The 20,807-nt window shown below is 38.9% G+C and overlaps 1 protein-coding gene across 3 annotated transcripts in view; it reads left to right on the plus strand.

Annotated features, from left to right (window-relative positions):
- The window catches only part of HIPK3 (homeodomain interacting protein kinase 3), an 88,577-nt gene that overhangs the window by 25,313 nt on the left and 42,457 nt on the right, over positions 1-20,807 (plus strand). Inside the window, exon 1 of one of the 3 annotated variants that reach the window (XM_088145873.1) lies at positions 4,898-5,337. The exons of 1 other annotated variant lie outside the window; for it this stretch is intronic. The gene's annotated coding sequence lies outside the window, so the exon portion shown is untranslated. Of the gene's footprint in view, positions 1-4,897; positions 5,338-6,159; positions 6,306-20,807 lie in introns of those variants that run through there. One more of the 3 variants, XM_088145874.1, reaches the window with a different exon arrangement.

Consider the following 20,807-nt stretch of genomic DNA (forward strand, 5'->3'; position numbering starts at 1 on the left):
CAAGGTATCTCTCTCTCTCTCTCTGGGCAACAACTTGGCAAGATTAAGGTCCATTGAATAAAAATGTATGCGTGCTTTTTAAGAAGATGTAGCAGTCCTAAGAAATGGTTATGGATAATAGAAGCAGGCTGATTTAATGCGTTGGTTTCAGCAGCAGTTAATGGACTGTTCCCTCCAAATAGGATCCATGCTCCTGGAGTACTGTGCAGTTTAAAGAAGTGCAGATGGCCAAATCCTTTCCGGTATGCTTGAACGTGATCTGTCTTCTCTGTCTTATACCTTCTCCTTTTGGGTCCCCTAAAAAGTTTAGCAAGCCTGCAATTCTGGAATAGACAGTATGATCAGTAAATTGTCCCCATATACTTCCAGAAAGAAGGACTTTATCATATACATAAGATCACGTTCCTATTTTTGATGTTATTATTATAGCTAATATAGCTTATAGTCTCTTCATTTGTAAGGATGCATTGAAAGAGTGGGAGAAGTAACTGTTTACTCTAAAATCCCATCACAGGTTATTATACAATAGCACGGCGGGGGAGGCAATATGCATGCATGCATGACTGTCGTGAACAATATAGCTTAGAGGAATTTCAGTACAGAAGTGGATTGCGTGCTCCACATTTGGTAAAGTAAGAAGCCCTGACTTGAGGTCCGCATTAAGTCTGTTTGTTTGTTTGTTTATATTTCAAATTTAGTCAGTGCCCATCTCACTCAAAGAGTGACTCTGGGTGGTTTACAATAAAACAAGAATAAATGCTAATTAAAATACAATAAAACAGTGTTCTTAAATAAATAACGTATTCTAAGGAATAGATGGTAAATGAAAAGTTATTAGTCTAAGGGAGCCTCTTCAGGGTGCTAACCACCCCCAGGGTTGGTTACCTCTCCTCATGACCCACATGAGTTGGCAGAGCCAGGGCTTCACCCCTTTGCGGAAGGCTGCGAAAGTAGGGGCCTGCCTCACCTCTGGGGGGAGAGCATTCCATAGGGCAGAGGCAATGGCAGAGAAGGCAGAGAAGACAAAGAAGTTGCCACAGAAGGGTGTCTGAATTCTTTTGTAAATTATAATCCTCGCATATGGCTAGTGAACATTAATGGTGGGATACTGTGTTAGCCACAATGGAAAAGAATACTGGACTAGACAGGCTTTTACTGTGATCCAGGAAAACTCTTTTCGTGCTCTTATTTTCTTAACCTGACTTCAGCAGAACCAGTCCAAATTCAATTTTTAAAGGTTTTGTAGTTAGGTATAGGACTATAAAGTGACTTTGATTGGTATCCACCTATTAAGTCTAGAATCTTGAAAGAGAGTCTGAATGTGTAATACATGAATTCATGTGCCTTTATATAGCACAAGGATCCTCAAACTGGATGAAGTGGAATCTTTCATTTGGTAATATAATGGTTGATATAGTGATTGGAATGTTGGCATTTACAGTCTTGATTCTTATTGGTGAAGTCTGTGGTAATTGTGGGTGCTCAGTGTAGTGTAAAGACAACTGACCACCCATACATTAACATTTAAGAAGACTACTTTGCACCCTACTGTAAGCTTGAACTATCCTATAGTAGAAGGAACTTAGGTGAGATGGCTCTTAACTGCTGCCATATTCTTCGGGCCACTACTTGAAATGTGGCTACATTTGCAGATAACCTTGAATTCTGATCAGAGAAAAAATGTTGAACCTAGAATGAGTTAGTCTGGCCAGGGAAATCTGAAGCTGAAGCTCTATTAGTTTATCTCAGGTATCTCTATAAAAGGCCATAAATGAGGACATGGACCAAAGTTTCCATTACTTCACCTCTATAGAGGGCAGAGTTTTAGTTTCTAAGACTCTCTTCTAGGATGGCTAAGAGTGAAACATCAAAACGAGAGTGTAAAGGCTTGTGGAATTTAGAGATTGTAAGTTGATCTAAGTAGAGTACCTGGTTTTAAGGCATTTGTTAATGTCCCTAGTGAAACGAGTAAAGATGCTGCTGTATTCAGTTTGATGGTCCATGTCTATCATCCTTCATCTAAACTCTGCTCTGGTAGCTCAAAGCTAGCAGTGATGGAGGGGAGAACCCATACTGTAACAGTTTAATTTCTGTGCTCTTTACTCAGGAAGATTGTCCAATTGTTCAACTGAGTGGCCAAATCTTGTGACTGGAAGTTTATTTTAATCAATAGTAAAAGATAAAATCCAGGCCCTAGTCTCCACTTTGTTTACGATAACTTCAGTGCAGAGTGCCATGCTTAGGACACATCAGACTGCCTCAAACAATTACCTTATGAATTTAGACTGGATGGCTTGCCTTTTGATATTCTAAGAACATTTCTTGAGGTTTTTTGGGGGGTGGGTGGGTTGCAAAGTTTATGGTTCTTAAAAAGTTAATGTCTCGCAAAGAACCTTCACTAAAAAGTCCTGTTGCACTGAATGCTCTTTTTAATCCTGCTGAATCACTATACTACTGGAGTATAGCAAAATTGCTATATGGGTATTTACTAATTTGGGAGATAATGTTCCTTTTTATTTAAATCATCCACTGTATAATTAATATCAAAATTAAATAGGAGAGGAGCAAGGATGTAGCCTAGAAATAGCTGTTAGAATAGCTATTTGGCATGTGTTTGATAATGTTTTGGTGTTAGTTGACTGGATTTTCCATCTTATTCATTTATTTTATTGTTCTTTCTACCTTGTTTTTTATATTGTGAACCACCCAGAGTTGGAGTCAGGTGGTGGCAAAATTGAATAAAGTAAATAAACAGTTTTCCTGCTGGATTATATCCCATTTTCAGACTGGCATTTACATAAAAATTGTGAAAGTGAGCAAGCATCAATTGATCAAGGAGAACTCTAACTTCTGCCATAGTATTTCCCAGGAATGGCACTGCAAATACAACCATTTTGGGATTAGGCACATACTTCCATCAGGAAATAGAAAACCAAGCCCTGGCCTGTTGTGGAATGTCCTGATCAGAAGTCAGCCTGTTTATCTGCTAAAATGTTATTTGTTACCAGCCAATTTTGCAATTTCCAGTATATTTTTTGGCATAGATGTTGTCAATTATAATTAGAAAGCTTAGGAGTTGATCATTTACTGGGAGATATTTCTTATGATACTTGTAGATGAAAATAATAATGGCCTAAAAGCAATCTTTAGGGATTTCAGTTGACTCGTCAATGTAAGTGAATAGTGAGTTAGTACTTGAGCCCACCAAGTGGCATGATTTTTAAATAGCTAAAGAAGTATGCCATGCCCTCTTGGGACCTCCCCCAGTTTCAGATGATTGATTAATTTGGCTGCTTCCAAAACTGAGGCAGGTGGCCATGTGGGCAAATTGCCCATGCCTTCATCCACTCACCCATATATAGTTCATGCAAATAGGCCTCCTAAGAGGCTGATGGGAAGTGTCATTCATTACTGGCCAGCTCAGTATTCAGGGTGGGTGCAACTGATCTCCAGAAAATAGCTAAGTGCTTTGCTTTTCCTTATATTTTCAATTGCTGCCAAGCTTCTTTGGCAGGGTCTCTGTTTTTTCTTGTTAGGAGGGGCTTAATTTTTTTTCTAGAGATTTATTGTCAAATAGGAGGTGGGTAGGGGATTTATTTGTATCTATGGTATGTAACAACCCTCCTAGCTTGTATGGATTCATCATCAAACCAAAGTTCAGAGTGAGTACAATTAAAAAGCTGCTTTTAGGGAAGGACTATAGGATACTCTTAAGTGTCACATTTGGATTAAATTCTCATAATCTATGAACATTTTTTTCCCATTATTTATGATAAGGAAGGAACATCTTAAGAATCTGAGTCCTTCATAGCTACCCTCTTCAACCAACTTTGGCAAGAGGTCCTTAAATCTGCATCTCGTTGGCCATCTTTTACATCTATACTTCATAAAGATACATCTGCATGTAATGCAGGCCTATGAGGAATTAACAATAGGGAGATGCGTTTCTGGTTCAAAACTAGGACCAAGTGATCATTATACAGATAACTGTTGATGGTGACTGTCTGGAGAAATGGAAGTGGTAGATTTAAAATCATGCCTCTTTTTGTTCCTGCCCAATGGGTGATTTCTCCTGGATAATGCTTATTAATGGTAGCATTTAAGAAGTAAACATCTAATTTATTGATGGTCTCTGAGAAGCAAAGCCCAGCAAAATTGCAGCACCAGTAAGTAGCCGATGGGTGTTGTACATGGTAGTACCCACATGCCTTTGGGCTTAGTTTTATAGTTTGATGTATTGTGCACATACAGCCTATGAAAAGAACGGGGGTCATCATTGTACATGTTTTTGGACATATCCTTGTTATCCAGCACTTTTAGTCAGTTGGTCATCATGGCCTGAAATAGGGAGACAAAGGCTTCATTTTCATGTTGATACTGTGTGCAAAGGAGAGGAAGTTCTAGTTGCAAAACCAATGGCTTATTAACATTTAATTATTAAAAATGTTCCACATGAAAAACAAGCTACTTATTACAAGCAGATGGAAGTGAAAACAGCTTTGGGGCTCTTTCAGAGATCCATTTGCAAATCCAGAGTGTGGCCATTATGTTGACTTGGTTTTTGGCTGCAATCCTAAATCCCCTTAAGGGCAGCAGGGCCCTTTGCTTGTCCCGCATGAAGGTCGGTCTCGATGCTCTGAAAGGAAGGGCAGTTTCTTTCTTCCCTTCCCCCCCCCCCCCGACATTCGGTGCCACCAGCTTATTGGGGTGTTCTGCCAGAGTCGTACAAGCGAGGGCAAAAGATGCTCGCCCAGGGAAGGAGGCGGGTTTGGGATGGCGAAATCCAGCGACGAGGCGGCCAGCAACCAGCCGGGGGCGCTACAGCTGCGGAAAAGGGCGGGTCGCCTGCGCTCGCCAGGAGATCCCCGCAGGCTGGAAACGGAACTGAGACATGTCGGAGCGGCGTTGAGGAGGCTGCCTCGGCTTCACAGCCCCGGGAGCGGAGTGGGCGGCTCAGGGCTACGACGGAGGAAGCAGCTGCGCTCTTTCCCGCAGGCCCCGCCGCCAAAGAAGCGGGAGCAGAACAGCCGCCGGAGTGGGCGGTGGCAGCAGAGGAAGTGGCGGCGGCGGCGGCAGGCTGGATCCCTCCCCGGGAAGATGAGGCAGAGGCCCGGGGAGCTCAGCGGGCTGAGGTGGGGCGCTTTCCTCGCAGCCGCCAGGACAAGATGGCAGCGGCTGAGGAGGCGGCGGCGGCGGCAGCAGCAGCAGCAGAAGCAACAGCAGCCCGGGGTTGAGTCGGGCCTGGGAGGCGCCTCCTTGTAGAAGCTCTCCGGACATGCCGAGGGCTGAGGCGGCGGCGGTGGCGGCGGGGAATCCAGCGCTGCCCGATCTGTGAAGGTAAGAGGCGGGGAAGCGGAGCGAGCGAGCGAGCCAGCCTGCGTTTCTTCCCCAGGGGGCGGGGAGGGCGAAGCCCCTGGGCTTATCCTCCCCACCGCTGGTCTTTGGGGTCGGAAGTGGGGGCTGGGGCTGGGGCTGGGGCGGGAACGCGGCCGAAGCAGCTCGCCCCTTGCCCTCAACTTCCGAGCTCTTCCTTTGCTCCTTCTCCCGACCCGGCGCGCTCGGGAAGAAGCTGTCCCGTAGGGGCGAGTTGGGTTGAGGAAAGTAGGAGATCAGGCTTGGTGTTTCCCAGAAAGAGGGGAGCAGAATCTGCCCCTAAGCAGATGGGTCTGGAAGGAAAGCCCGCCGCGAAAGCGCGAGTAGGATTTTGGCCCCGAAGTCTTGATTGCTCGAATCGTAATCGCCGCTGGCGTTTAGTTTAGGGGAGAGATTAGAGCTCCTTTTAAAACTGCCCTGGCAGAGTTCAGTTGCAAATTTTCCATTCTTTTTGGTGGAATGGGCGCCTGAACAAGGGTGCCTTTTTGCCACGGCTGGGAAAATACTACTAAAATCCCCCCCTTTATTTTTTTTTTTTAGTATTAATTACAGAGTGAAGCACGAACGGGCTTTCTTGCCGCCGGCGTATCTGAGAGCACCCAGTTTAGCGTACAAATAGTTCAGCTCATTTCTCGCTTTGCTTCCGTTGTCGCTTTCTGTGCAGGGTTTTTTTTGTTTTGCTTTTTTTAACTCTGGGAACCAGAAATTTCCCTTTCGTGCGTGCGCCTGCCTCTGCCCCCGCCCTCACCCTTCCGTGCCCTTTTGCTAGATTAGTCTTACACTGACCAAACAGGCTAATCTTTAGGATCGCTGTGTATGAAAGAAGAAATGTGACACGACTGCTCCCCTTGCAACTTGTTAGAGCAGCAGGAAGGCGTGGTCGCAGTCTACTCTTGTTACAAGGAATTATTGCCTCTCTTCGGGACTCAGAGGTAACTAGCAACAATGGTTTGGGGAAAGTAACGACTATTTTCATACCAGGGGGAACAGTCTAATTCAGAATGGTGTGTGGAGTAATCACTTCATACTGGCAATCATTCAAAACGAGTTGGGCTTTAGAATTGATGTTAAATTTAATATTACCTTAGTCCTTAATCAGGTTCTGTTATGTTGAATTTGGAGATTGCGTTTTCTCTTATAAATCTTTTTCACCAAAACAAAACCAAAATAACCCTGTGGGAATTACCTAATATTTTGAGTCATAGGCTTTATTATAATAAAGTTTGTTATAATAGTAATAATTGGCTGCAAACATCAAATCTTATTTGTGTTGTGTTTTTATTTTTAGTAATTTTTATTAGGCAAGCATTTATTTTATGATCTTCTGTGTCAAAGAGTGCTTTTAATATAGCAACTTTATTTTAAACCAGTTACCATCCTAACTGATAACTTGTAGCATTATTTTTAGGAAGAGTATTATACGGAGATAATTAAAATTATTTTTCATGTAAAGATACACTTACCTGAATTTAATTTAGACAGGTTTTTTGTGCATGTTTTATATGCTAAACATTGAGTTCTCTTGGCCAGCAATATTGGTGTCTTATTCGCATGTGCTTGTGAAACCAGATACTTAGATATGCATGTAGCTAATTTTGTAAATGCACTTATATTAAGCCATGACTATGCACTAAGTGCTATATAAAGGGTACTTGAAATCATTGACTCTTTGTTCTGTGGTATTAATATCACATTTATTTTTAAAAAAACAACAAATGAAGGACAGTAATCTTAGCTGTCTCATTTGGGTTTTTTGCTTCACTGGCTTTTTATATGATTTAGATAGTCTGTTGGAATGTTGTATTTGAAAGATAAATTAAATCTTACTGTTCTATATACTTACCTTAGAAGGCAATTTACAGAACTGTGTTGCTCAGCTTCCTCCATGTATGGCAATTAGGAAACTGAATATAATTAAAATTCACTAGTTTCCTAGCTCTAAGAGTTGTTATGGTGGTTTTTGTATCATGTACATTTCAGTGCTAAGTTTTAAAAACTTAAGAGACATTTTACAAGTGAATAGTATTAGAGAAGAAATTAAGCTATGATATCACTATAGAATTACTAAGAGGCTAATTTTAATAAATGTGTCATCAAGCAAATAGATTAAGTAGCATGTAATCAGGTCAGGGCTTTGTTTATTTATTCACTCACTTTGTTTGTGTGCCGCCCATTCCTGAAGGATCTTGACTAGCTAATAAAGCCAACATATAGAAAAATGAAAATAATGATTCAACCCCTCCAAATGCATATAAAAATAAAAAGGACAAAACATAAAACAAAAAAATAAAAACACCATGTGCTTGTGAACTCCACCTTCAGTTACAACACCATCTCCTCCTATGCAAGACAGAACAGGTAGATCTTCACAATTTTCCTAAAGCCCAAGAAGAATGTTGTGAAGAATGAGTTTGTAAATTAGTTTGATTCTTTAATAAAGACAGACTTCTACGGGAGAAAATATTCCATTGGGTATTTATTAGATTTATATCTTGCCTTTGACATATTAAACTTTTGTAATATAATTATATATGCATTTGTATATAATTTGTATAATTACAGGTAAGAAATCTAGCTTTTGTGTTAAATTATCAATTATTTTAACTATGGTTCGTTTAAGCCATACAAGTGGTCCACATGTTGCATTAAACTATACAGTACAACTAAATGGCTAGATGCACACAAAATGTCAAAACAAACAGTCTACATTATGGCTCAGTAGGGTGTTGGAAACCAATTATAATCTGACAGGTTTTGTCTTAGCTAGACACATGAACCTGTTTCATTTAGCATAAAAATGAAATTTTATCAGAAATCCCATTGAGTTTAATGGAGCTTATTTCCAAGTAGTGGGTAATTAATTAATTGCAGCTATAAACTTTTTCCATTTTTAAAGCTTATCAAGATAAGGAATTATTTCTAGAGCAAATAATCTTTTAGTATTTTAAAGACTTTATTTCATGAAACATATTCTTTAATATATTGTTAGCCATTATCATGCCACAACATTGATGATATAAGTATGAACATTCTGAAACATTAATGTACATTAATATTTTTCAAATCTGATAACATACACAAAAGTAGAGAATGTATGTTTACTTGGTGAGCCTTTTGGCACAAAATATAGAGATAGTAGCATGGATTTTAGGATAATCAAGTAATACATTATTTCATGTTACGCTACTGTTCGCGCTTTAAAGGATGCCCAAGCAAAACAAGACCATGTATTCATTACACATTTTCAATTTTAGAGATTATTCCAATAGTCTGGTGGCGAAATTCAAGTCCATTTTGTGGAAGAATTTGTATCTATTTATAGATAAATAATACCAAGTGAAAAGTTTATGTTCAGTAGTTTCTTTACACCAGAATGACATTGAGATTATATACCTGATGAAATGATCAGCATGTTAGAGAAGAAAGGACTGGCACTTAGTGAGGAAAATAAAGTTATAGCATGCATTTTTCCTTTGTGATTTCTTAAAACCCAAGTAGTTTGGAGAAGGAGAAAGGATGGGAAAGGCTACATAATCCATTACTTTTAATTAAAATTCCTTTTTCCTAGTGGCCATTTTATCAGTTAGGTTGAAGATTGTGATTTAGGGACCTCTCATGCCTGTGTTTTCACAAAGAACTTCTTTTCTCAAAAATGTAGGACTCTAAATTATCTCTATTATCTAGCCCTTCACATCCAGGATATTACCGTTTTCTGAGATATTTATTACTTATAAAATCTTTGCAAGCCAGCATTGTAAACAAGGCAGCCAAATGTATAAGCCTTCTGGCCAGCCCATGCACATATATCAGAATTCCTCATTTATGCCTTGTTAAAGACATGTAAAGGTGAAAATATATTACATTCTCATAGATATGAGTTTACTTGTCAGATTGACTGAAAACAGTTGTTATTTGCCAGAAGTTAGTTAGAAAAGTATTGGCTTTGGCTTAGTTTGCTCTATGGATTCATCCAATTATGATTTATATTATAAAAAGCAATACAGAGAGTATATTTATGCTGTATTCATTATGTGTGTTCTGTGTTGCTTTTTAAAATATAAACAAAATGCGCCTTTTCTTTTGCTCTTCAATGTGGACATCTGCCTCCTGAGGTAAGGATAGCTCTTTCCTTATAGATATTTAGGAGGCAAATCCAAGCAGTTCTGTTTTAGGCTTTTGGATCTTAATTTATGGGTATTGCTGATATTATATTTTATGAATTGTATCTTTTATTGTAATAATTTTATTTTTTTTTAATTGCTGTAAACTACCCAAAGTTGTATGATTGGAGCAGCTTTGAAATCGTATAAAATTTAAAAATTTCTTTCCTAAGTATTACTGTTATTTTCCAAGTAATAGTTTGGCACTGTGATTCTGGTTGATGTAATTTAAAATAGCATTAACTGGTTATGCTCAAGCATCACATGTTTACCTTAGTTTTGTAAATAATTGGTTTTCAGTACTGGGGGAGAGGGTTGTAGATTAGGTTTTAGAATTTATATTTTTTATTTTAAATAAAATTTCAGTTTCTATGACAATTATATAATCTGTTTTAGATTTTATAGATTCTGTATTTAAAGAGTATTGTGTTAAAAGTATAAACTTCTATTTTTTAATGAAATAGGGTATTATTTTTTACTGGCAATAGTTTGCATAATTGTAATTGTATAATTTTTCCACAGTCAAAATAGATTATAAAAGTGACTGCAATAAGGGAATCTGATCTTGAACTGAACATGAAATATTTCCTAAATTTGTATTAGAATTGATATAGTAGAACATCACAGGCAAATATTGTACAGGCAGTTGGCTCTTTACTTTGGTTATTTAGCTTCTTGAAAATTGCGGTAATTGGTAGTCCCTTACAGTCATGTATGGCAAACTGAAATAAGAAGGTTTGTGTCCTCATCGTAATGAAACTTGCCAAATCAATTTTTAGTACAAAACTGTCAAAAGACTGAAGACTGAATTTTTGGGGGGCAGGGAAAATGTATCTTTGAGACACCATCATATCAGCATTGAGTCAGTAAGTAGTTAATGGGAGAGACCTCTTTATTGTGACTTAACAGCATTGTATCAGTGTGTTGCTGTTGAAAACTGGCCTTTTGACAGAGGATCACATGTTGTCAGCTGTAACTATCGCATGTGTTTCAATGCTTTTACATCATGTTGCAGTTAATGCGGGATTATAGCTTGGCTCTGTTGTGCTGTTTTACCTGATCATCTTGATTTGTCTCTCCATCTTCAGAAGCCCTGTAAAATGCTGTCCTACTAGTAATAGTTTGTTCTGATTATTTAATCTACTTAATATGTGCCTTTGGGCAAGATAAAGTGGAAAAAATTAGGCAGATGTGTTCTCAACTGCTAGAAGTGTGGGTTATGTGCCAAAGATGCAAGTGTGAAAGTTGCAATATGTTTAAAAGAAATCAAATATTTGGTAAAAGAATGGCTAAACTTTTTAAAAAGTAAATTAAAAAAAAATAGGTAGTCCCAGAAGAAAGATTAGTATCTGAACTGATTTGGGAAGGATCCTGAGTATATGGTTTAATCTGTTGTATTATTAGTAGAATGTTGTGCTTATGGCAGAATAGCTGAGACATGCCTATTCTAGATTGTTTATTTTGGTAAATCTACAAAAGATGTAGTTATTTTATTTGCATGAACAACTTTCTTCTGACTATTGGTTTGCCCGATGTAATAGACATTTTTGTGTATCTGTGTATGGGTTGGTGACATTTCTTCCGCATGAATTGGTTGGAATTTATCTGCTTTAGCATGCCTTGAACTACTTTCCCTGAAGCAGAAGTGGAGGCATGAATAGCACGCCTAGACTGGAATATGTTTCTGAAGAATCTTGTTTTTCTTATTCATCTGTAGAAAAAAAATTGTTAACAAGTTACATCTTTTGCTTTGCTCTAAGTATGTCTTTTTAATTGATTAAGACAGGATATGCAACTGTTATGGAGTTGGGAGCAGCGATTCTAACATTCTTGTGGGGGGGTGAATGAGAGTGGCAGGGATCAAAGGGATGATGTCATAATGTAGAAGTAAGACAGCCCATATTTTAAGAGATGTTTGAATGTTGATTTAAATTTTCTTTTACTTTGGTTATGCACATTTACAAATCTGAAGGCTTACGTACAGTTTTTCTGTGATTTTAAAATGAAAATCAGTAAGAAATTACATCACTACCATTTGGTAATTTCAGTGACACATTACTGGAATTTCAGGATACTGCAGAGGGAAAAAAGTGAGGTGAGACCATGTCCAAATCATCCCTGGATTAAGTTTATTTAAGTAAGCTTGGTTCTGAATATATTTTAACATATAATAGCTAGGTAATAGCTGTTATCTACAAACTGTTAAAAAGTTTGTCAGTGAATCTGCTGAGGATGCAATAAGCTATGCTGGTTTGGCTGTTTTGTAGATAAGCTTTGCTGTATTTAAGCATACCAGAACATGGATCCCTTTTTTGCTGTGTTTCTCAAAATTCTTTTTTGAGGGAGTTCTATAAAGAGCCAAACTAAGCATTATATAAGAGGCATATCTAACACTGTGCAAAAAAACACATAGAAAGAAGATGAGAGGTTGCCATTGGAAGTCAAAAAAATTGCAGGACGACTGCTTAACTCTTTTTTATTCAGTTGTTTTTCCATTTAGAATTGCGCCCCCTAGTTCTCTTTATTGTGTAAACAATGAGGAAATATTGAACAGAAGGAGGGAAAAGGGCTAAGCAATTTCTTAACCTGGATTATTTCCCTGCTTCTGCTACTGGACTTCTGTGGCTGCTTTTAATTCCATCTGGGCATACACATAGACTCAGCTCCAATGTAATATCTAATATCTTCGGAAGGGAAGGGAGGGGGAAAAGGTGCCTGGAAACGAAAACATAGCAACTAGTTGTAGTACTGCCAATGTAGGTGGGATTTTTATTGAAAGTTGCCATGGCTATACTTACATCAACATGGGTGGATCTATAGGCATGATGTTATGGTCTTGGCTTTTGCTGTCTAGGAATATTGCTGTTCCTGTTCCCCATACTGCTGCCCTTTCCCCTCCCGTTTGAGTAAGTGGGTGGGCACGGTGGACGTTCCCAAGGGTAAGATTTGATCTTCAGAGGGAGGGAAATCTAACATTGGATTCTCCTGCCACCTTTCTGAGGGTGGCTCTTTTCTGATGTTAAACAGTGGACAAAACTAAAATGAGTACTGATGAAGATATTGAATAGATTCAGACATCTAGGTATTTTACCCAAATTAGAGCTGTACTTATTTTATTCCTATTACTTCTACAGTATTTATTTCCTCTTATTGCTCACAACATGGTGGAAGAAATTAAAGGGGGGAAAACCCTCTCTTAGGAAAAGGACAGAAAGAGGCAAACATCTCTCTGTCAGTGCTTGCATCTCTTGCTGACAGTTTAGAGTGCTCTGAATGAAAATGCATCTATTGAAATGTACTATAATGTACAATTTCACCAGCTTCCTATATGTATTGAAATCATGTGTGGTATGTGGCATATGTGGTATGTGGCAAATGGGTATCTATGTGGCAAATGTGGATCTGTTTTTAAGAGTAGAAAGATTGCCTGTGTGGTGACCAGTGGGTTGAACCCTCTGGTCCCCGTTGTTCTGCTCCTTGCAACTTCTTCCTGCAACCCACACAGACTTCTCCCAATTTAAGTTTATCTGGTATCAGAATTTGGCTGTGGAGAAGAATCCTTCAGCTGTTGGTAAGGAGAAGGTCTAGTATATTCTACTGCTGCTAGGCACTTTTCTTCTGTCCTTCCATTGCCTTAATAAGTGATTGAGGTAGTCTGGCTTTAAACTTGGACATGCTGTCGACATGCATAGTTTGGGTTTGTGTATCAGTTTTGCTTGGTTTCAATTGCAGCACGCCAAAGAGATGCAGACCAAAGAATATGTATTTGAATTTGACTGGAAAAAAGAAATGTAAAAGAACAATTATTAGGCAAAGATATTTCAGTGTAAAAATAGTGGTCTCTAAGGTTACCTTATACAGAGGCAGGCTATTTGTTTATTTAGATCTTATTTGTTAACTCAGATAGTGGAAGCTGTCCACTATTTGAAACAAAAACTACTCTTCCCTACTCTGCGATTTGAGATCTTTTACCTGGAAATGCCTTGGTTTAAAACAGACTAACAGCATTCTCTATGTATGCTCTTTCAGTGGATATCTTTAAGTGTGCTCCTAAAAAAAGGCCTGTTCCATTCCAAACACAAATTTGAATTGTCATATATAATATCTGTTATTTTATGCAAAAGTGAAATGTACATTATATAATGATTTTTGTTACTTTTGAGAGTCAGCTGCCTTAGAAATTGAGATCTGCTAGTCCAGTCCGCTACCCTGGACAGGAATCCTCGTGCCATTCCAGACAAATGTCTGTCCAACTTTTGCTTGAAAACCTCCAGTGGTGGAGCACCCATGATTATAGGAGACAGGATGTTCTACTATTTAAAACAGTGGTTCAGAAACTGGGGTTAATTATTCCCAAGGGGGTAATTTGGATATATCCTGGGGGTAATGGAGCAATTTGTAATTGTTTGTGAGTCAAGGGTTTGGGACTGCCGCTGCCAAAACTCTTGGGTAAAACAAGAGTCCCTTTTTTATGGGGGTAATGACATTATTTGAGATGGGGAAAAGAAGCAGTTGGGTGAAATAGTTTGAGAACCTCTGGCTTAATAGCTCTCACAGGGAGGAAATTATTCCTTATTTCATGTTTGGATCTCTCTCTCTGTAAAGCTTCTACTCATTAGTTTTTGTCTTATCCTTGGGAACTATGGATAATAAATTTATTTTATTTTTGACTTATTTATTTACATAACAGCTGAGGAAGCATCACAGTCCACAATCTCTAAAACAGCCAGGAAATGGGTCCCTTCATGCACTTGGGGCACCAGGCCTGGCACTGAACCAGGTCTTTAGGGTCTTATGAAAGGCCAGCAGGGTCAGGGCCATCCTGATCTCCAGAGGGAGAATGTTCCATAGGATGGGCACTATGGGAGAAAAGATACACCTTTTGGGCCCTGACAACTGGCATTCCTTAGCCAACAGGACCTGAAGCATGCCCATCCTCCCTGACCTGGTGGGATGGGTAGAAACAATTGGGGAGAGACGATCCCTCAAGTAACCCAGTCCCAAGTTGTGAAGGGCTTTAAAGGTGACAACCAGCACCTTGAGTTGCACCTGGAAGTACACTGGCAACCAATGCAGCTCATGAAGTAGTGGTGTTACATGCACTGAGTGACAGGTGCCATTCACTACCCGTGCTGCCGCATTCTGCGCCAGTTTTCAAGCATTCATAAGTTGAGCGCGTTATAGTAGTCCAGATGGAACGTCACAAGGGCATGAATGGCCTCCTGGTCCAGGAGCTATACCCTCTTTTCTCTGATAGCCTTTCAGGTATTTAAAGATTGCTCTAATGTCTCCCCTTAGCCTTCTCTTTTTAGGTTAAACATACTGAGTTCCTTTAAATGTTCTTAATATAATTTAACCTCCAAGCCCCTCACCATCTTCGTCACTCTTTGTGAAGAGCCACTGAAGTGACCTTGGAGGAACTATGCAGAAATGATTATAAAAGCAAAAGCATACTTTAAGCCTGGGAAACAGAGAAAATGTGAGAAAGACTCTCAGGCTGGCTCTACCCTAATTCACTGGGGTATAAAAGAGAGGGAAAGGAAACCACTGTCAGGCTTTCAAGGTTCTGTAACTGCAGCCTATATCAATAAAATATAGTTTCAGTCAAACTTGTGAAGTCTGTTTCCTCACCTAGCCTACCTCAAAAGGCTGACATTCTTCTCTGCACTCTCTCTAGTTGCTCAGCATCCTTGAATTCTGGCAATAAGAACTGGACACAGAATTTCGAGTGTTGCTTAACCAGCGCAACATAGACCTGAATTACAATTTCTGGTTCAATACTATACTTCTGTTGAAGCCCAAGATTGCATTAGCTCTTTTGGCAGTTGCAGCACACTGCTGGCTGATGCTTAATCTGAGGTCTAACAGGATGCCCAGATCCTTCTCATAAGTACTACTGTTGAATCAGATACCACCTATCTTGTACCTGCGCATCTATTTTTTCCTACCTAAGAGAAGAACCCTGTATAGCTGGTCACTGAACTGCATTTTGTTGAATAAAGCCCAGTGTTCAAGTCTATCAACTTCCTTTTGAATTTTGAACCTGTGTTCTGAGGTGTTACAATACCCCCCTTCCCCAGCATTTTTCTGCCTGCAAATTTGATGAACGTTCCTTCTATCCCTTCATCTAAGTCATTATGAAAATGTTAAAGAGCATTGGGCCCAGGATAGAACTCTGAGGTAGCCCAGCGCATAGCTCCCTCCATGTGGAATAGGCCCATTAAGGACTACATGTTGGCTACAGTTGTTCAACCAACTGCAAATCCATCTGGAAGTAGGATCATCTATCCCACATTGTTCCATTTTATCAAGAAGGTGGTTATGGTCAACTTCATCAAACACCTTACTGAACTTTGAGTGTACTACAACAACATTCCCTTGGTCACTTTGTAAAAAAAAAAAAAAAAAGTAAGATTTGTCTGGTGCAGCTGTTTTTAACAGATTCATCCTGGCTTCTAGTAATCTCTTTTTCCTTTCTGAGTCTTTCAAATTGATTGCTTGTTGATCTTTTCTAGGATTCTCCCAGGTGCTGATGTCAGGATGACCAGTCTGGCTTTCTGTATCTGTTTTTTTTTTTCCTCCGGTTTTTAAAGATTGAAGAACAGTGTTAGCTCTTCTTCAGCCTTCTGACATTCCCCTATACTCCAGGAGTTCTCGAAGATCATAGTCAATGTTTCTGAGATCACTTCTGCCAGTTCCTTTAGTACTCTGGGATATAATCCATCTGGGCCTTAAATTTATTCAAAGCAGCTAGGAGATCTCATTACCAGTTCCTTACCTATCTTGATCTGCATTTCTCTTCTACAACCTGACCCCCACCCCCCACTCATTGTATAGCTTTGACAGGTTAGATCACCTTTTCCTGATATTTATTTTATTCAATTTATATGGCCACTTTTTTCCTTTTGTGAAAAGACAGATGCAAAATAGAAATTAAGCAGTTTGGCCTCTTTCCTGTTGCCTGTCACCAGCTCACTGTCTTCTCTAATGGAGAAGTGGACTGACTGCTTCCTTTCTCTTGTTCTGCACATACCCAAAGAATCTTTTTTGTTATTTCTGGCATTCATTTCTAGCCTTTGCTTATTCTGAGTGTTAACTTTCCTGACACCATCCTTATAGATTCAGACTATTCTCTGATACTCTGCCTTTTTTTTTTTTTTTGGCTTCTTTCCATTTTTTAAACTTGTCCTTTTTATTTCTCAGTTTATCATCTTATCTTGATGCAGCCTTAGTAGTTTCATTGGGTGCCTCCCATTTTTCTTTTTTTTAGCATTATTTGTGCTTGAGCCTTAATTATCTCTTTCAGAATTTCCCAATTTTCCTAAACTTTTTTTCCCCCTTCAGGATTCCTAGCCACTTTTCAGATGCTTTCTGCAAGGTGCTATGTCATAATATTGGCTGCTGTAATTAAAAGAATTGGGAAATTTTCCTTAATTTATCCTTAAAAAAAAGAAAGAAAAACAAATTCCATGCCAGGATTATTTTAAAAGGACCTAAGTCAAGTGGCTGGTATAGCAATTGCTTTCTGTTTGTATACCATATGTCTGAATTTAAAATACTTAATACAGTTTTCCAAAAAACTCCACAGCATATTATAAAGTTAAAAAGACTAAAAACATAGCCTAAGTAATGAAAGACTCTTCCACTTTGCAAAAAAGCAAAAAAAAGCAAAAAAAAGCCAGATGACAGATGTAGATGTAGAAAATGACTTATAGTGTGGAGAAATGGAAGATTTTACCCTATCGTAATACTAAAATGTAGGGTTATGCAATTAATACAGAAGGAAGTATTTCTTCCCACATCACATAATTAGCTTATGTAATGTGTTATGCTAGCTTTTGCTATATGAATTTGAAAGAGATTAGGTTTCAAAACTTCATGGAGGATGTGATTTAGAAAACTAGTGAACTAGGAAAATGTTTTTAAAAAGTTTTCCTCATTTTTTTGAATTCCCTCCATTTTTCTCTCTTTTTTCTTTTTTTTAGCTAGATTTATTATCTGTAATAGCTGTATAAAATATCTGTTAGCTGTAGTATAGTTCCAAATATTTCTATAGTGTCATACTGTCATTAGAAGTAAGAAAAAGCAGTTAACTAGAAAGAAGACTAGCATGTGGGAATCAGCAGCCCCTAAACCCATTTCTGTCACACTACAGTCACTCAAGATCATGCTGTAAAAATAAGTAGTAGAACGCAATTTTTAACATGATTTCCCCCCCCTTTTTTAATGAAAATAACAATGAAAATAAAATCTGCTAGACTTTACATTTCTCTATTTTGTATCACTAGAACTCCCAAAGACCCTTTGGAAAGGTGCTGAAAATTTTGGTCCCTCCAAAACCAAGGCTCCCTCAGAGGACATCCTCCCCCTTCCCACAAAATGTATGGCTTCTGATTGCATAAAGTTGCTTACCGCTTGATCCTTAGAATATAAGAAAAGATCTATTGTATTGCCTCTAGGTACAAGAAAAGAAAAGCAGCTTATCAGACTTCAATCCTTTTATTTATCTTGCCTTGAATATCTGTATTCTATAATGTTTTGTACTGATGCAGCAAATACATATGGATGATGAAGTACCTGGGTACATTGTGTACTTGAAAAATTTGTTGCAGACAATTCAGTTTTTGAATAGTGCATATATAATTTACACTCACATTTTAAAAAAATCTCTCTCTATATAAACATATTAAAGATACCAAGATTGGGAAAATAGTCTTCTTGGATTTTTTCCCCTAGTACAGTGAAACCTCGGTTTACGAACTTAATTCATTCCGTGACTCTGGTCGCACCCCGAATTGGTCGCAGCCTGAAGGAAATTTCCCCATAAGGTTCAATGTAATTACCATTAATCCATTCTGGCGTGGAGGACAGGGAGACGGCTATTGCTTGGAGGGAGAGTCCCCCTCCCTAGGACCACATGTCGGGTGGAAAATGGCCGCGGACCACGTGTCGGGCGGAAAAATGGCCGCGGACCACGTGTCAGGGATGTAAAAATGGCCGCGGACCACGTGTCGGGCGTAAAAATGGCCGCTGACCACGTGTCAGGGGCGGAAAATGGCTGCGGACGTGTCGGGCGGAAAAATGGCCGCGGACCACGTGTCGGGGTGGAAAAATGGCCGCCGACCACGTGTCAGGGGTGGAAAAATGGCCGCCGACCACATGTCGGGTGGAAAATGGCCGCGGACCACGTGTCAGGGGCAGAAAAATGGCCACGGACCGTGTCACGGGAGGGAAAATGGCCGCGTATCCTGTTCGTACCCCGAGGCGGAGTTCACAAACCGAGGTAAATTTTTGCGGCCAGAGCTGGTCGTAACCCGAAAAGTTCATTAACATAGGCATTCGTAACCCGAGGTTCCACTGTAGAGATTTGAAGCCTAAGGGGGCAAAAATTCTGATTTTCTTCTTCTTTTTTTTTTTTTCTAAAATTTTCAAGCACAACTCTCCAGTTTTTAACACTTTAGTTCTTCATATTGCTAGCCAACTTCAACTCTTTATTGTAGATAAGTCATATTGCTAGTCAAGGTCACCTCTTTGGTAGGTAAGTCGCTTTAAAAACATACTAAGATTCAGTCAGCATTTAAATACCTGCTAAGAGTTTGTTGTTACTGAAGCAACACTACTTTAGTAGTTTTCTCTAAATTGCATTAGTTCTGAACAGCTTCATGTCTCAAGTGGCTATTTGTATTTGGGAAGGACATATTCCCCACAGCCAATATCTGTAAAAATATATACAGGTAGTCCCCAGTTTAAGAATAAGTTCTGGTTCTCAAGGTCTGTCCTTAAGTTGAATTTGCATGTAAGCTGGAACAGTATTATTGTATAATACTGTATAAGTAGTATTGTGTAATTAACTTGAACCGTTGTATATTTAACTTGAATAACTGTATATTTAACTTGACTTTTGCTACAATAGGCTCCGTTCTTAACTATGGGCCATCCTTAAACTGGGCTTTTTAACCCAGGGACTACATGTAATCAGCTATTGTTTTTGGAAGAAGAGAAAACTTGCCAACCTTTAAGAAAAGCAATGTAATACATTTATGAATGGGAACCAGTTGCTTTAGTCAAATTAATGTCAACAGGCTGTTCTTTGTAAAGGAAAAAAAAATAGTCTCAGGTAACCTGTGGGCCATGAGTTTGGAGCTTATATCTAAGGTAAAGCAAACTATGGAAAGTGTAAAACTAGTTGTAAATCAGTGTGTAAATGCATAAATTTGCTGTGGTGATTTAACAAGCTGAGAAGTGCTATTATTATTAAAATAGATTTTTCCCCCTGTGGTGCTGGCTTTATTAGAAGCTTGGGGAATTAAAAAGAAACAAGGCCAATTCTTGTTTAATGGCCTAGAATATTATTGTAATTGATTTTTAGTCTATAGAGCCAGTTTGGTCTAGTGGTTAAGGTTCCAGACTAGAAGCCAGGAGACTGTGAGTTCTAGTCTCGCCTTAGGCATGAAAGCCCACTGGGTGACTTTGGGCCAGTCGCTCTCTCTCGGTCCATGACGTCAGGCTCAGGTGACAAGCCAGGTCATTCAGTTCCTGTTGCAACCAATGGATCAACATTTGGTTGATCCGGAAAAAAAAAGCAGACCCTGACCCCCCGCACCTGTGAGAAAAACACTGGGAAGAAAAAAAATGATTTTTAGTCTGTTGTATAAATCCAGCCATTATAACTTACTGAACAAACTCTGAGTTAGAATCATCCGTAAACCTAGTCAATAAGATTATGGTTAATCTATCTCTACGGGTACTCTATCTGTATGTACCACCAGGTAGAGGCCAGCAAGAACTGTTTCTCGGTGTATGATCCAGAAGACAGGAAAGTGGTTTTTAATTATAGTTTGCTTATTATGAAGGAGTAGGCTTCCATAGTATCTGTGCAGTCCTGGAAACGAACATGGCTGCTTTAATGAGTTGCAACAGTATTAAGTTGCAACAGTATAGTTTACCATTCCATATATTCTGAAGCACATATTTCAAATCACACCCAAAACATTGCACAGCCCTCAAAGCAGTATTCAGATGTCATGATTTGGAAGGTTGAAGGTTCACATGATACAACTATTGAATTAAAAGTAATGGCTCCACCATCATAACTTTAATTTAAATAGGGACATTTTAGTGAATGAAACAAGAAAATAATCTTTGAAATGAGCTCTTTTGTTACCTGCATTTATTTCTCCATGTAATCACCACCATTTCCTATAAACTTCTGCCAATGATTGGCAAGCTTCTTAAAGTTATCATGAAAGAACTCCATACTTTGTCTCTTCAGTC

Source organism: Python bivittatus, unplaced genomic scaffold, assembly GCF_059951505.1.
Source record: "Python bivittatus isolate LINGU-HERP-01145 unplaced genomic scaffold, Pbiv_v1 ctg000480_np1212, whole genome shotgun sequence".
NCBI classification, from domain to species: domain Eukaryota; kingdom Metazoa; phylum Chordata; class Lepidosauria; order Squamata; family Pythonidae; genus Python; species Python bivittatus.